This window comes from Engraulis encrasicolus, chromosome 10 (assembly GCF_034702125.1).
Source record: "Engraulis encrasicolus isolate BLACKSEA-1 chromosome 10, IST_EnEncr_1.0, whole genome shotgun sequence".
Lineage (NCBI taxonomy): Eukaryota > Metazoa > Chordata > Actinopteri > Clupeiformes > Engraulidae > Engraulis > Engraulis encrasicolus.
Genome location: NC_085866.1, coordinates 43,504,228 through 43,511,642, shown reverse-complemented (window position 1 = coordinate 43,511,642; position 7,415 = coordinate 43,504,228).

The following is a 7,415-nucleotide window of genomic DNA, read 5'->3' as shown; positions in this document are numbered from 1 at the left end:
CATTTTGGATTTTTTTTTCCACACACCTGAGCGCCGGGTTGACCTCTCTCTTTTTACGAATTCCTCACATATTTGATCAAGAGCTATGCGCAGAGTAGGCTAAGGCTAATTTCTCACATGTGGTCAATGGTGCGAAACAGGGCCACGCAAACCACAAAACGACTTTTGATTGGCAGGCTTCATGCGACTGAAGCTGGGATGATTATTTATTCATATATGTATTTATTCAGGTATGTTCACAGGTAAATGTTCACAGGACTATTGCTGAGTCAATGATGCAGAGTTACAAGAAGGCTGTTGTGGTTGGTTAGCTGCTCTGCTTTCAAAGATACCCTGTGCGTTCCAATATGCGACCTTGCGTCCTCCACTTGTGCTTGTGGCCTCGTACTAGGAAGTAATACGTCACAATGACATCACTGACAACAGCATTATATTTCAATCTCTCACAAAAGCTCAATTGTAAAGTCATTTTCTCATTTGCAAACTGGATGGTGAATGAAGAATAGTCCCCCAAATTTTTTTTGGCTAGGCTGACAGCTGGGAAACTGAATTGCATCAGCAAAATGTGAGGCCACAAGCACAAGTGGAGGACGCAAGGTCGCATATTGGAATGCACTCACTATCTTGTAATCACCGTGGGGGTTTCAAACCACTCCTGTGACCCTGCCTTCATCTGACCCTCACCTGTGGCTGACCTTCAGTTGCTATGGCGCTGTGATGACTCTCAATAAAGGGATTGATGTGTAACAGTGGGTTGTTCTCCTGGGGAAGTCCACAGCGAGGCCAAAGAATTAGCCACAACAGGTGCCAACAACTAAAAATATCTTAGCAGAAGGTGCAAGAGACACTAATACATTGTGTCTGAAGTCAGTTTGTCCTTTAATTCCCCTGTCATCAAACTGACCTTGAAAACCGGACTGGGCCACCTGCAAATTTGGTTTAAACTGGTATTGTCTGAAGGCCTTTGATGGCCACAGACATAAGAATATGATACAAGGAAGCCTTCGCATTGTTCTGGCCTTTGTTAATGTATCATTCTTCAGAGTTCATGTGTAAGCTGACGCATGACGTAGCCTCGAGGACAGTTGGAGATGCAACATTGGCACTGAGAAACCAAATGGCAACCATCATGCCAGTAACATTCAGAACTAAGATAAAGACGTTATGGGATGTTCTGGCTCACCTTATCTTCAGGTCGTTCATGTGTAATTCTGTGAAATTATGTTCAGGGAATTCCACAGGGAAAAAATATAAACGAGCTTAATAGAGAACACCACAACTCTATATCCCAAGGGCACCAGTTGGCCTACCAATACTTTTTTATCAGCTCTAACTAGGGTGTTGGTGTTGTTTGCCATGTGGCCGCCTACTGTATGCCTTTGAAGCCATCAGCTCTAAGGTAGACTAGCCTGAGGGGTGTTGTTTGTTAAAATGGCATTGCCTTCATTTGCTCGGGGGTGAAATATTGGATAAACAAACACACTAAATGCTCATTGATCAAATAAATCATAAATAAATATTTCGCCCACTTAGTGTAATGTAAAATATGCTGCAGTTAGTGTTGAACTAATTCTGTTAACTTTTTAACTTGCAAGTGGCATGACATTTTAAACACAACAACGCCAGACTGCCAGAAAATTAGACTAATGTGTGAACGTCAATAAACATAGGTGTGGCAAAAACTCTGTGATTAACTCTGGGACCATTAATGTGATGTTTTGCTATACTTGTTATCTTTATGATTGAGGACCAGGAAATAGCCTTCCGGTAATTATGTGCGAGATTTTTTTCACATCACCACTTATGCATCACACACACACAGGTGTTTTTTTATGGTAGTAGTATTATTGAAGCATTGTTCCTGTAGGAGGTTGTGTAAAGTGATCATATTCTACCAAATGTAATTGTTTTTTTTCCTGATGTAGTAAACTGAGAGATTTGTCGGGGATTGTAAATTATTTCCTGGGTGGGGCATTGCTATTCAAACGTTTACAGTGCACTTACAGGCACAACAAGGATGTGGCCTACTGCAGAACGAAGGAGGGCGAATAAGCGTTCCAAGGAATAGAGGCTCCTGTCTAATACCAGTCTAATACACTTTGTGGGATCTCTGTGTTTGGTGTGCCTAACTTTTGTTAAAATGTGTGTGGAGTAGAGTAAAGTGAAGAAACATTTTTATTCCAGAGGGCAATCAAGGAATCCATACATACAGTATATTACACATTACAAGAAATCCAACATATGTCTAATCTGCATACAGTAAATGCATACATACGATCCTTCATCTAGCCAGGAGGTGTATGATAGAATAATGTGTAGTGCAGCAATCCAAGTAGAAAGGTGTCTTGATACGAGCAGTGTGGTACTCAGTGCCCTAGTACGGCACAGCGTGGTAGTGGATCTGCAATAAAATGCTGTAATATATTGAATATATATGAATTGCAATTAAAACACTGTACTAATGAGTGAATACATTTAATTATATTCAATTATGCACATCATGCCCTATTGGAAAGTTGTGGGAAATTTTGCCAATGACATTAATATGAATAATTTAATGTATAACCCAGCGCTGAAGTAGGATGGTGATATTCAGTGTGACCATTTGTTTTTCTTGACCTGCAGTGACGTCTGCTGCAGTAAGAATTTGATGTTACTCTGCAGAATTGATGACGTTATTTTCTGTTGGTGTTCTGGGTGCCGCACGGTAGGCCCAAGTTTTGCAACTTAATAGCAAAGCCAAAAGTTAAATTACTTGGAATATCTTTTTCATTTCTGGCAAAGAATCTCTTGCTTCCCCGAACAATGTAATTTTCCTCTCTGTGGCGTCTTTCAACTCCAGAAACAAGTCGTGCTGAATACTGACATCAGTTAGAATGTTTCATTATGCGCTGCCTGACATTTAAAATGCAATGGGTAGCAGAGCAGAAAAAAAGTTCAAAAGTTCGAGGATGGGAGACCAGAAAATGTTGAAAAGCCAACTTTCATGACTGCTAATGGTGTGAGAGAAGAGTGGGTATACCTCAGAAAAACAGTGCAGTGTAAAAAATGGAACCTATTCAAATTTCCTCGAGATGACTTGGAAGCCGTATCAACGTATCATTATCATTCCTAAAATAAAAAAGGAGGTTAGAGTGTGTCTTTCTTAACTTTTCCCTCATCTTCTCTTCATCTCTGGTGGCGACTTTATCGGGATTGCTGTCATGAACTTGCACATCATTAAGACAGAAATCTGCCACAGGTGGTGCAGCAACATCAGACTCAATTTTCTAAACCGTATGTTCAGGAAAAAAATAACACATTTATATAATGACATTAAAAAGTCCTTGGTTTATAAATGGAGAATGTGGCCTCTTGAACAAAAAAAAAGCAAAGCAGCAGTATTACCCTGGGTGAAATACTGGGACTGTTTTGGTAGTCAGAGGGTGTTCATGGGATTCATAATGAAGTGAATGGTGCCATTAGCACTCAGCTTTTGTGACTGGAATTAAGAAAATGAATGCCACATTGTGCCAGTAAGAGCCAAGCAAATAAAATGTCATGTTTGCCAAGGCGGGACCATAGACTAAACCAAACCAGTAATGCTATAATGAAATAAACAAACAATGTTCTTGAACAAAATCATTGGCACACACCATCATGTAAGTAGTTTTTTTGGTCAACAATGCTATAATTGGTCACAGTACACTGGCAAGCAGGCATTCTTTAACAGAAAATCCATTTCACTAAAATCACATGTTGACTAGTCTGCCAAGTCTGTGAATTGTGGTGATTGTGCCCTGGCCATGTTGCCCTGCCAGATGGTTTACTCTTACTATTACTCTTGGTTTACTCTGTTGCCATGTCAGTCCAGGCAGAATAGTAGCTTGCCCCGTTCAATCAAAAACAAAACCTAAGAGTATTGAATTATGCTTGCAATGGACTGTACTGAATGAAACTTGAGAATATTTCACGAACCCTGAAAACACAAAATGCAATGTGTAATGACATGCATTATTAATAAGCATGTCTGGTAAATATGCAAATTCCCTTGAACTAAGTCAATAATTCAGTCTTGCCCGCTTTTATTTGCTGTTGTTCCCATTGCCAAGTTCAGATTTTGCAAAGTCATTCAGAGACTACCTGCAGAGTAGCCTAACCCTAGCTCAGCTCAGAGCTCCTTTCAGTTGGGTGGAAACTTGAGAGTGTTGAATGCAGGCCTCTGAAGCTGTGGACTGAAACTAAAAGCTGTTTTGTGTCAGGATGCATTCGCATTACCCGCATTACACAGAGGTCAAAAGACATGATTTAAAATTTGCCAAGCAGATCGAAACAGCAAGATGGCATATTGGTTAGTTCGCTGGTCAGGCCTGTTATGTTGTTGGCAGGTGGTAGAACAGTAGATGGCAAATGTGCCAGCAGTCCTAATGTGCCAGCAGTGGCCAGCGTAATAAAAGGCTGAAGTGAAAGCGTCCATGAGTGTAATAGTGGACATCTTGTGTATGATGGCTTTTCAGTGAGCTTGGAGGCTACAGTAGCAAGACATCTCTCTTGAGCTACATTTGATGCTCTAGCACCATCAAGCATAACCACGTATCAGTTCACTTCACTGGCGGTAGGACAGCTTCTATTTTGGTACTGATGTTTCTCTCATTTGTAGCTCATGGAGAGTATATCATTTGAATGGCTAAAGATCAGTTTGGTCAGTGCTATCCCTGACAAGGGGCAATTCCAATAACTTGTTTAAGAAATAATAAACCTGGGTAAGTTCAGGGGCGTCAGCTGACCCAATACTACAGAGGGGCACTGTAGGGCACAAAATAGTAATGCAAAGCGCTTAAAAAAGCAAAACAAAGAGCAAATAGCATAATAAAAAAGCATACAAATCACAATAATACCTAAACTATACAATCAGATTGTTCTGCAAAATGGCATGTGAGCATTCTGTAGATTACTATGCTAAACTTGAGCAAAAGATTTTTTGTTTATTTTTTTGGTGACACAGAGACACAACAGATCCATACCCAGGCACGTGCCCCAGTAAAATAGGTCCGGCGACACCCCTGGTTAAGTTAACCTAGAGAGAGCGGTGAACCTGCCAATAGATAGCCTGCAGTTGTCATTTAGTGAAGGAAATGAGGACATCCAGCTCTTTTATTAGTTGATTTACGACTATCTTGTGTGGGTTGGTTGGGTACTTGTCCACCTGTCCACATTCACAGCCACCAATGAGGTACCTCTGAGCAAAGCACCTGACCTCTAAAACTCCCCCTAGGTGCAGGATTACTGGCAGTCTCCATTGTACACAAACTTGGCACAGTCCTCTCACAGCCATAACAAAAAAGGGCTCACCTCATAGGCCAGTTTTTTTTTCAAAGTGGGGGCCGGGGAGCCCTGGGGGGCTGCAAGAAGGTGCCAGGGGGGCCGTGACAGATTGGCAGGAAAAGTATAGCACAACAAAAAAATAATAATTTAATGACCTGAATAACTAATGTAAAACAATTACAAAAAAAAAACAAATACAACAAAGAATAGCGTTATAATAATGTATTGCATGTCTGTACATAGTATTATTATTATTTTTCATACAGGCCTATGGTTGTGAAAGGGGGTGCACATGTGGCACGACTCATGTAAGGGGGGGCTTGGCTAGGACCTGTATAGGGGCCCTTGTCATTGTTAAGTTTGGAACCCCAATGAAAACACACACACACACACACACACACACACACACACACACACACACACACACACACACACACACACACACACACACACACACACACACACACACACACACACACACACACACACACACACACACACATGCAGACACACACGGGCACGCGCACACAGGCGGTCATGTGTGCAACTAAGAGACTACCGGTACTGGTTCAAACCACACCGCTGTTTATTCTGTTATCTTTAGTCACACTTAAGCCAAAGGGCTGTGCCCTGTGCTTTCCACGCCATTGCCACAAGCTGCCACAGCTTTGAACCACATGGGAGGATTGCGCCCTCTACTGACAGCAGGCACCTATAGCAGATGTTACCCTGCCAGGAGACTCACCAATAATATAAGGAGACTGCCCCCATATTTTGTAATGAACATGTCAGTGTGCAACATACTCTACTCCAATACTTCATCTTTTGCGTTGCAGGGGACTGTTGGCAAAATTATTCCAGAAGGTTCGATGTATGCACGCACACATGCATGCTGATTCCAGCTGACTTCTTCTCCCCAGTAATCAGCGTCACGGCGAAGAGCTCCTGTGTTTAATAATGCAAAAGACCTGCTGCTATGGGCCGTCTTGTCAAGTCTGAGTCCATGCCGATGACTCATAGCCCTCTATCCCCCATGCATATAACTTTTTCATGGCATAAATGTCTTTCTCTTTTTTCACCCCTTTTTTTCTTTTTCAGTAGCCCAGCCCTGCACTGCGTGAAATCTCATGTTGTTTTCAGCATGGAGCAGAAAGCTGTCCGCCCACTGAACACATGTAGGCGAGACATATGCTTTCATGTTGTTGCAGGGTTTAATCTCTGCGGTGGTAAGGGCAGGCATATGCTTTCTTTCATGATGTAACCTCCATGGTGTTGGGTACTGAGCTCTCATCACTTCCCTTGATGACCCCTCGGATTGGGCGCCCGCTGCGAGGGGAAGCAAGAGTGCCAACAAGACTGGTACAGTAACTGGTTGGTGCTCTCGCCTCTCTCTTTATCTTCCGCTTTCTCTTTCTCTCACTCTCTCTCTCTCTCTCTCTCTCTCTCTCTCTCTCTCTCTCTCTCTCTCTCTCTCTCTCTCTCTCTCTCTCTCTTTCATCCTCTCTCACCCAATGTTGTTCTCTGTCTGTCTGTTTTTCACACTCTCTTTTTTCAACCTTCTCTTTCTCAATCTATCTTTATCGTTTTTTCTCTGTCTATCTGTCTATCCATCTCTCTCTCTCTCTCTCTCCCCCTCCCTCTCTCCTTCCCTCCTGTTGGCTCTATTAGGCCTTTAACCTTTTGCAGTAATCAGCAGCTCCAGAGGAGGGAGCCTGTGTCCTGCTGAGCAGGGGGTCAAAAGGCAACCAGGCAGCCAGGCAGCCACCCACCTGCTACAGCTGCAGTGAGGGAGGGAGGGGAGAGAAGGGAGGCTGGCCACCTCTGCCTCATGGAGGATGGCTGGATTCTGCTGGCAGCTGGAGCTGTGCACAGAGCATCTGGGATTATTAGACTGCCTGGAGTTGTTCTGAAAACTTTTTTTTTTTCATATTGTGATACTGTCTGGAGTTGTTTTTTTTTTTTTTTTTAAATACTAAATCTTTTATGTTACAATACTGTCTGGAGTTGTTTTGACTGAAATGCTTTATATTATGTAATACCTGCTGGAGTTGTTGTAAACTAAATGTTTCATGTTTTTACACTGACACAGAGTTGGAGTTGTGTTGAGCTGA